Source organism: Nicotiana attenuata, unplaced genomic scaffold, assembly GCF_001879085.1.
Source record: "Nicotiana attenuata strain UT unplaced genomic scaffold, NIATTr2, whole genome shotgun sequence".
Lineage (NCBI taxonomy): Eukaryota > Viridiplantae > Streptophyta > Magnoliopsida > Solanales > Solanaceae > Nicotiana > Nicotiana attenuata.
Genome location: NW_017670417.1, coordinates 512,937 through 523,874, shown reverse-complemented (window position 1 = coordinate 523,874; position 10,938 = coordinate 512,937).

The following is a 10,938-nucleotide window of genomic DNA, read 5'->3' as shown; positions in this document are numbered from 1 at the left end:
CAATTATGTCTGAATTACAGTCCTTACCTTATTGCTGCATGTTTCTCACACTATAAATACCAGCTCTTTTATTTACACCCAAAAAAAAACACAACAAAAATACTGGAGTCTTTTCTGAACTCACACTCACACACAAAGTATTCTCTCTTGCTGTTTGTGCTGTGGCTTCTTTGCAAGACTTCTGCACTCTTTTGCTTGTCTCTTTCTGAAACTGGTACTCCTTTATTTAAACTTTTGCCTCATCCCTATATGTTTATTCTATAGTCTCATTCTTTTGTGTGGTTTGTTGTTCATGCTTCGTAACTTATGCTAAGTATTTTTCCTTTCTTTGCTTCTGTTCTCATATGAATCCCTACCCCTAATCCCATTTATGTGTTGAGTTGAAACATTGGCCTGACAGTATCCCAATTACTGCCCAGGCCATGGTTTGACCTTCAATAGGTCCTGACTCTCCAATGTTTGGCTAGTGGGCTAGTCAGGGGTGTGCCAGCATTCTATGTTGCTGGGCATGACCACCAGCCTGCCTTGGCATCCCCTAATTCCTTTATTGCACTTACACTTGTTCCTAGAATCTAAGTTCTGAGCCTTGCCTTGGGACCTTGAGTTCCCTCTGAACTTGGACATTGGAGGGCTGGCCCTTCCACACTGCACTTTAATTCAGTTCTGTAATGACATCTGGGTGTAAGCATTGCCTGGAGTTCTTGAAACTCCTTGGAAATTTGACACATTCTAGATAAGAGAAAGGCCTTGGAACTTGATCCCGGCAGTTGGCTCATATCATGTTGTTAGACCTTGGGTCTCAATTAGGCTCCTTAGATGCAGCATAAAAGCTCTGATGTTATTTTATTCTCTGTTTGATTCATTTGGTCTGTAATAATTTTTGAAATAACTTATGGGGTTTTAGTAAAAAGGGGAGGGTTATCTGTGTATGCATAAGGGTAGATATCCTGCCTATAAGAGTTTTTCTTTGAATTTCTGCACTTTCACATATAGAAATCATGCTTATTTCTGCACTTTCATCTATAGAAATCATGCTCATAGGAATTCTGCACTTTCATATGTAGAAACCATGCTCATAGGAATTCTGCACTTTCATATATATATATAGAAATCATGCTCATAAGAACTCTGCATATCATATATATATCCTGCTCATAAGAATTCCGCATGTAGGAACCATGTCTTTAAGATTCAGCATTTTTGCATCTATCGTTAGGAAAACAGTTATAGGTCAAAATAATAATCAATTGCATCCTAGATACCATGCTCGTAGGTTTTTCTGCACTCTTGCCACGCCTGTAAAAAGTGTGTAAAATTAACAACGCTAGAAAGCATGCCTATAGGAACTATCAACCCAATCTGAATCACTCGTTTTAAGATTAGTCCATCAGTAGTAACCAAATGCAGAACTCGTATCATTCTGTTAAAACTGGCAACTTTCAGTAATCAGTTCACTTCCTTATTCCTGAAACCAGTAGATGCCATCACCTAGGCAAACAAGTAAGTAGTTAATTAATTGCACCAGTCTTCGATAAGTTACAGCCAGGCGAGCCTAATGCGAGCTTCTTGTCTAAAAATATGTAATGAACCAGCCTGCCTACCGTTAAGCATAATTTGGACCTAATCAGTATATGTAAGACGTGCTAAACTATATGATTTCTGTGATTAAAGGAGGTTTGTCTGAGCCTTAATTTCTTTTGTGCTCCCATAATTGTTTTATGTGTTTTTCCTGACGCCTTAGCATTTTAACCTTTTGAACCTCTAAAAAGCCAAGCGCCCTCCCTTTAGGATTAGTGGTCCTAAAGCCTCCAGGACTGATAGGTGGGATGGGTAATAGCACGATGTAGGTAACTACACCATTTCGCGCTTAATACCTTATCGGTATGGGAAGGGTAGACATGGAGATGATGATCACAAGATAATACTACGCGTAAGATTGGTTACCAGTGTTGTGTGGATGATCCATGTGATTTATAAACCTAGGATCCCTTGCCCTATGTTTAATATCAATAAATTCTGTCTTTTCAATTACCCAAAACTCCCCTTTATTTTTTTACTACATTATCCCTTTTCCTTCTTTGTTTATAAATTCCAACATGCTTGTTAGCGACCCTTATGTGTAAATTTATTTGCATACTTGTTTACATTAAAGTCACAAAATAGCATGGCCGGGAACCACACTAGTGGATCTTGAGGGGTGCCTAACACCTTCCCCTCGAGATAATTTCTAGCCCTTACCCGAACTCTGGTTTTCCAATTCAAAATCCTTCTTAGTGTCCTAATGCACTCAATCATTAGGTGGCGACTCTTCAATTCCAAAAACCCAATTCCCAAACGGGAATAGATTTGTCTTCCCGAATGTCGTAAACCCGATTTCGCGAGAAAAAGGGGGCGTCGACAGCTAGGAGAAAGGATCGAGGAAGGCATTAAAAGTGGTATGGTTACTAATCTTGAGGCATTTCAGGCTACCAACAAAGCCCTACAATCTGGTGGCGCGTCCAAGAAAAAGGATGTGAGTGCCGTGATGGTTGCCCAGAGAACGAAGTCCCCAGTAAAATACCAAGCTTACCCAGTACCTCCTCTCACATATCAACCTATCCCTAATTACCAAGCACCTCCGCCTTCTTACCAAATTCCACCACCTACATACCAATCATCCCCGTCCCCCACATATCAACCTACCTCACCAAGATATTCCCAACCCGCACCCGTCTACCAAGCCTACAATGCTCAGCCTTTCACTACCAATCACCTCCCGCTCGCCAAAACTTCCCCAGGCCCCGCCCTAACTTCGATCGTAGACCTCCCAAGCAATACACCGCCATCGCCGAGCCAATCGACCAACTATATGAAAGACTCAAAGTAGCCTGTTACATCACCCCAATCCCTGCCATAACTCCAGAAAATCCTTCCCGATTGGTCAATCCAAATAACCTGTGCATACCATTCCGGCATGAAAGGGCATACCATTGATGAGTGCCGATCTCTAAAAGACAAAATCCAAGCTCTAATCAACAACAAAATCATCGTGGCAAAGGAGCCTGCTCCTAATGTTCGCAACAATCCCTTGCATGATAATAAGGGTGGAAGTGTGCACATGATCGAGGTGGAAGATGATTGGGACCCCAAAGGGTCAATTGGATTAATTATCGAAGGTGACGAGCCCAAGAAACCAACGGTCACACTAAATCCGATTGTAGTCCAGATCCAGCCCTCTGGGATGCTGAAGCAAACATATCCGTACCCCTCGAGCTTGAAACACCGTCATCCACAAAGATCACAGAGCCAATTGAGGTTGAGTTCAGGTCTCCAAAGGCACCTGTACCGTTTGAAGTTGTTGTGTTACCTCCCAAAACAAGGGTACCCATTCCTGTAGCAATGTCAGCCATAACAACATTCCATACAAAGGCCATTCCTTGGGATTACACCGCCGAGGCGAGAAAGAAAGGAAAACTAGGTCTGGAGAAGCAACTGCAGCACAAGGTATGACCAGGACCGGCAGAATTTATACTCCGGAGCACTTAGTTGAATCAAGTAAGCAGACCTCTGGACGGCCTATTGAAACTGGGCCCGATGATCTCTGGAGGAAGATACAGGCCAAAGAGTACTCAATTGTTGATCAACTAAATAAAACACCAGCGCAGATCTCCATTCTAGCTCTACTGCAGAGCTCCGAGACGCATAAGAATGCCTTGATGAAGATACTGAGCGAGGCGTACGTACCCAGCAATATAACTGGAGGAGAGATGGCGAACATGGTCGGGCAGATATTGGAGAGTCATAAAATCACTTTCCACGAGGATGAGTTCCCCTTGAAGGTTTAAGCCACAACAAAGCGTTGCACATCACTGTGCAATGCGAAGACTATTTCATCACCGGGACTTTGATTGATGGAGGGTCCAGCCTCAACATTTGCCATTGGTGACCCTCAGAACATTGGGAAAGAGTCTACATGAAATCAAGGACGGGGCAAACAACGTCAAAGCTTTTGATGGTTCCCAAAGGTCCACTATTAGGGAGATCAGTTTATGTCTGCAAATGGGACCAACTTGGTTCGATGTTGACTTTCAAGTAATAGACATCCCAGCATCCTACAACTTACTACTGGGACGACCTTGGATCCACGTCGCTGGAGCTGTAGTATCAACCCTGCACCAGGCAGTGAAGTTCGAGTGGAATCACCAAGAGGTGATTATTCATGGCGACGGGAGTAACCCCATATACAGTCGCCAGACCATCCCGGCGATTTTAGGAAGAAGGAAGCTAGGTGGAGAAACCTACCATCACATTGAGCGAGTCAACGCCGTGGACAAAGATAAATGGTGGGATAACAAGATAGAAAGTATATTGAATTGGAGTGGGTATGAACCTGGCAAAGGTCTCGGCAAGAACCTCCAGGGAATCACCAAGCCTATCAAACTGAAGAAACATGGCACCACTTTCGGGTTAGGGTATGGATATATTTGGCAAGAATTCAGGAACTGGTCGCCACCATGGCGCGGCCCTTATTATCCACTGGAGCACCCTATACCTCGCCTAGAGCAAACTTTCCAGCCAGCAGACATCATATATGGGTCAGAGGAAGATGAAACATTGGCAGCAATGAAGAATCTATTCTTGGAAGACGACAATATGGACTGTCACGTCATTTTCGAGGAGGAAGGGGAGGAAGGCCCTTCCATACAAGTTGTGAGCCGAGGAACGCGTGTCAACAATTTGTCCGTTAGAACCACCAAGGCCCGGAAAGCTTCGGGGTAGCAAGGCTGAACAAAGCATTATGCATTATCTTTTACTTTTTCACTAGTTGATTTCCTTTCCGTATTTTCGTTAAATTTCGAAAAGAGCTCCGATATTCAAAACAATTATGGAATTTAGCAAAGTATTTCAGTTTCTTATAAATCTTGCTCTTATTATTTTCTCTATCATTTACTTTATTTACACAGCATTACTATTACTTATCTTGATGAACCGACGAATGTGACATGCGACGAGATAACGCAACAAACGGATACAGACTCAGAAGAGGATGATATACCAGAAGAGGTTGTTAAAGAGGTTGAGAACTTTGAGAATAGGCCTAAGTCTAACTTGGACGAAACTGAGGTTGTCAACTTGGGGGATATAGAGAATGTCAAGGAAACGCGCATCAGTGTTCACCTGTCACCATCAGAAAAGGAAGAGTACACGGAATTCTTAAAAGAATATGAGGACATATTTGCCTGGTCGTATGATGATATGACCGGTCTCAGTACATCCATTGTAGCTCACAAACTGCCAACAAATCCGACATGTCTGCCAGTAAAGCAGAAGCTCAGAAAGTTCAAGCCAGACATGAGTTTGAAAATCAAGGAAGAAGTTACCAAACAAGTCAAAGCCAAGGTCCTCAGAGTAGTGGAATATCCAACATGGTTGGCTAACATTGTGTCAGTGCCAAAGAAGGATGGGAAGGTTAGAGTTTGTGTCGACTACCGGGACCTCAACCGGGCCAGTCCGAAAGACGACTTACCCCTGCCGAACATACACATCCTGATTGACAACTGTGCCAAGCACGAGCTGCAGTCTTTCGTCGATTGTTTTGCTGGGTACCATCAGATATGGATGGACGAGGAAGACGCAGAGAAAACGGCTTTCATTACGCCGTGGGGAATGTATTGTTACAAGATGATGCCGTTCGGATTGAAGAATGCTGGGGCCACCTACATGAGAGCCATGACTCCTCTTTTCCACGACATGATACACAAAGAGATCGAGGTGTATGTAGACGATGTCATCATCAAATCCAAGAAAGCCACTGACCACATGGAGGATTTAAGGAAGTTCTTCAACAGATTGAGAAGGTACAACTTAAAGCTGAATCCCGCCAAATGTGCATTCGGGGTTCCTGCCGGAAAATTGCTTGGGTTCATCGTAAGTCGACGAGGAATAGAACTAGACCCGTCAAAGGTTAAGGCCATTCAAGAATTTCCGCTGCCAAAGAGGAAGAAAGTGGTTATGAGTTTCTTGGGAAGACTCAACTACATCAGCCGGTTCATAGCCCAGTCCACTGTCATTTGTGAACCAATCTTTAAGATGTTAAGAAGGACGCCGCCACTAAATGGACTGATGATTGTCAGAAAGCCTTCGACATAATCAAGGAATACCTGTCAACGCCGCCTGTTCTGGTTCCGCCCGAACCGGGTAGACCGCTCTTGCTCTACCTTGCAGTATTGGATGGAGCGTTCGGTCGTGCTCTGGGGCAACACGACGAAACAGGGAGAAAGGAGCAAGCCATCTATTACCTAAACAAGAAGTTCACTCCATACGAGGCCCGGTACTCTCTATTAGAACGCACCTATTGTGCTCTGACCTGGGTGGCTCAGAAGTTGAGGCATTATTTCTGTGCCTATACCACTTATCTCATATCGAGAATGTATCCGCTGAAGTATATCTTCTAGAAGCCCATTCCCATGGGCAAGCTAGCCAAATGGAAAATCCTGTTGAGTGAATTTGATATTGTCTACGTGACCCAGAAAGCGATCAAAGGACAAGCACTCTCAGATCATCTTGCCCAAAATCCCGTAGACGGAGAATACGAGCCTCTAAAGACGTATTTTCCTGACGAAGAGGTCTCTTTCATAGGAGAAAACATTGCAGAATCCTATGATGGCTAGAGAATGTTTTTCGACGGAGCAGCAAACTTTAAAGGAGTTGGCATAGGAGCAGTTCTAGTATCAGAAATAGGCCAGCATTATCCGGTGTCCGCCAAACTCAGGTTCCCATGCACCAACAACATGGCCGAGTACGAAGCCTGCATCTTAGGGCTCAAGCTGGCCATTGACATGAACATTCAGGAGTTACTAGCGATCGGGGATTCAGACTTGCTCATACATCGGGTTCGAGAAGAATGGGCAACCAAGAACTCCAAAATACTCCCATATTTGCATCATGTACAGGAGTTGAGGAAGAGGTTTATAAAGACAGAATTCCGGCATGTCCACAGAGTCCGGAATGAGTTTGCCGATGCATTGGCCACTCTATCATCTATGATTCAGCATCCAGATAAGAACTTCATTGATCCTATCTCGGTAAAAATCCAGGATCAACCCGCTTACTGTGCTCATGTCGAGGAAGAAGTAGATGGAAAACCATGGTTTCATGACATTAAGAAGTATCTGTCAACAGGAGAATATCCAGAACTTGCAAATACTACTCAAAAGCGCACACTGCGGAGGAATCCTGTATAGGAGGACTCCCGATTTGGGATTACTAAGATGTGTCGAAGCAAAGGAAGCATCCAGGTTGTTGGAAGAAGTTCATGCAGGGACCTGTGGTCCGCATATGAATGGTTTTGTCTTAGCCAAGAAAATACTCCGAGCTGGATACTTTTGGATGACTATGGAAACGGACTGCATCCAGTATGTCCGAAAATGCCATCGCTGTCAGATACATGCAGATATGATAAAGGTGCATCCTAACGAGCTCAATGCAACAAGCTCGCCATGGCCGTTCGCCGCTTGGGGAATGGATGTCATCGGACCTATCGAGCCTGCCGCATCAAACGGACACAGGTTCATTCTGGTGGCAATTGATTATTTCACCAAATGGGTTGAAGCAGCGTCATATAAGGCAGTGACTAAGAAAGTTGTGGCAGACTTTGTTCGCGACCGTATCGTTTGTCGATTCGGCATCCCAGAGTCGATCATTACTGACAACGGTTCCAATCTCAACAGTGACCTGATGAAAGCAATGTGTGAAACTTCAAAATCAAACACAAGAATTCCACAGCCTACAGACCTCAGATGAATGGAGCTATAGAAGCGGCCAATAAGAACATCAAGAAAATAATAAGGAAAATCATAGAAAAACACAAGCAGTGGCACGAAAAGCTATCCTTTGCTTTATTGGGATACCGTACCACAGTCCGCACATCAACTGGGGCAACTCCCTATATGTTGGTTTACGGTACCGAGGCAGTCATCCAAGCCGAGGTAGAGATTCCCTCCCTGAGGATTATACAGGAAACGGAACTGGAAGATGCAGAATGGGTAAAAAGTCGCTATGAACAGTCAGCCCTTAAAGACGGAAAAAGACTGAATGCGGTTTGCCATGGTCAATTGTATCAGAACAGGATGTCCAGAGCCTTCAACAAAAGGGTCACACCGAGACAATTCACACCGGGGCAGCTGGTGCTGAAAAAGATCTTCCCGCATCAGGGTGAGGCCAAAGGAAAATTCTCTCCTAATTGGCAAGGCCCGTACATGGTTCATCGGGTCCTAACAGGAGGGGCCCTCACACTCGCAGAGATGGATGGAGAAGTTTGGCCAAAGCCAATCAATTCAAACGCAGTCAAACGCTATTATGTGTAATCATTATAATTTCTGTATGATGTAATTTGAACTACGCCTGACCTGATTCCCGTTTAAGAGGGGATACGTAGGCAGCCCTATGGGTTCGGTCACAATTCAATAAAAATCTCATTTCCCCCGATATTGGAAACTGGGGCAGAATTTTGAGAAGGACCCTCAAAATCCCGAAGCAAAAGAGGTCGCGATATCTTGAACCGCGTCGCAGTCATCGGTTCATCTAAAAAATCATTTTAAATTATGTATTTACATCATATTTTTTACTAAATCATACATGGCTACTATCAAAATTGCTTTGTTTAGCGACGCTACCCCAATGAAAGCAAGAGCGAGTAGGACAAGCGAGGTCCACGGGAAGACGAACTAACCTTCCCCCTCTACAAAACTCACGATTTTTCTTTATATGCAGGCACCCAAAAACATCAGATACGGTTACGTACTCATATTTTTCAAGAATACAACTCTCAGAATCATCGCCTATTTACAAGAGCTATCCGCACACGACATCCCCAGCAGCCACAATGACGCAATCAATTATCAGCTATCAGCTAAGATATTTCGATACTCTTCACCTTCACTTCCTGCATCGCATAAAGCTACCTTTCTGCCTTCCCAGACTAAGCACTGTCTCCATCCTGCATTTCCTTGCATTGCATAAGGCTACCTTTCTGCCTTCCGAGACTAAGCACTGTCTCCGTCCTGCATTTTCTTGAATTGCATAAGGCTACTTTTCTGCCTTCCGAGACTAAGCACTGTCTCCATCCTGGATTTCCTTGCATTGCATAAGGCTACTTTTCTGCCTTCCGAGACTAAGCACTGTCTCCATCCTGCATTTCCTTGCATTGCATAAGGCTACTTTTCTGCCTTCCGAGACTAAGCACTGTCTCCATCCTGCATTTCCTTGCATTGCATAAGGCTACTTTTCTGCCTTCCGTGACTAAGCACTGTCTCCATCCTGCATTTCCTTGCATTGCATAAGGCTACCTTTCTGCCTTTCGAGGTTAAGCTCTACCTCCATCCTGCATGGCTGAAATATCGCCACCTCTTATTTACATCGGCTGAAATATCGCCAACCTTATTTAAATCCTGCATGGCTGAAACACCGCCAATTTTATTTAAATCCTGCATGGCTAAAACACCGCCAATTTATTTAAATCCCTCACATGGCTGAAATATCGCCAACTTCATTTAAATCTCTATATCGGCTGAAAGATCGCCAGTTTATATTTAAATCTCTGTCGGCTGAAATATCGCCATTTATATTTATGCTTTATATCGGCTGAAATATCGCCAACTTCATTTAAATCGCTATATCGGCTAAAAGATCGCCAGATTATATTTAAATCTCTGTCGGCTGAAATATCGCTATTTATATTTATGCTTTATATCGGCTGAAATATCGCCAACTTCATTTAAACCGCTATATCGGCTGAAAGATCGCCAATTTGCATTTAAATCTTTGTCGGCTGAGATATCGCCATTTATATTTATGCTTTACATCGGCCGAAATATCGCCAAATCCTGCATTTCATGGGCTGAAATATCGCCAAATTGTCCAAGGGCGTCATTGTTCGGAGGCATCATTTTCATAGCCCGAGAACGCCATGCCATGGCCTGAGGACCCCCGCTTTATATTTTGCACATCATTATTCAAAGGCATCATGGTTAGGAGGCACCATTATCATAGCCCGAGAACGTCATTTCATAGCCTGCGAATCCTTTATTATACGTTTCATGGCCCAGGACGTCATGGTCTGAGGACGTCATCCTACCCGTCCAAAGACAGCATTCATGGTCCAACGGGAACTTGCATCACGTTTAAGTTTATGCACAATATGTTTGTATTTCTCATTCGCAGGTACACCAGCTGGCAACGGCCATTACAGCAGGAGCGGTCTCGCTCCGGTTCCCACAGCCCATCGGTCGCTGACCATCCTTCCCAACCTAAACTATTACGTCCGTCCTTCTCAGAACCTCCATCGGCATATTCCGCCGATGTATCCTGAACNACCCTTTTGTTTTGCAGAAAATGGAGGACAAGGTCCTCGACTTCGGTATGGTCAATATACCCTCACTCTTGCTGACCTGGTGGAGGGATCTACCCATCAAGTGACCAAATCAATGAATGGAAAGAGAGGGCCGCCAAGGCTAGTGAGAAATTGGAATGTCTGGAATACAGTCTGCTGGAGTTGGGAGGAAAAGTGAGGAAAAGAGTCACTGATTGCCAGAACGCTGAGGGAAACGAAGGAGAACGCCTGGCAAAGGCATTTTTACTGGTGAACCTACGCGAGCTGGAGGATTTGATTAACGAGAGCATTCAACCTGCGGAAGGTCCTTCTAGGACCAAGTAGTTAGGAGTCTTTTCTTTTGCTTTAAAATGTAATAAGGCCAATGACAATTAGTGACATTTTACTATATGCAATTTTAGTGTCGTTTTGGGATTCGTCTTATTTTTATCAATAAAATGAGGCATTTAGCATTATAAGTTCTCCAAATAAATTTGTCGCTAGGCCTACCTCGGGCACAACGAGGCACCCAATTTAGGACACGATTTATGTTCTTATACTATGTGTTTAAATATTGCAATATTTTTCTC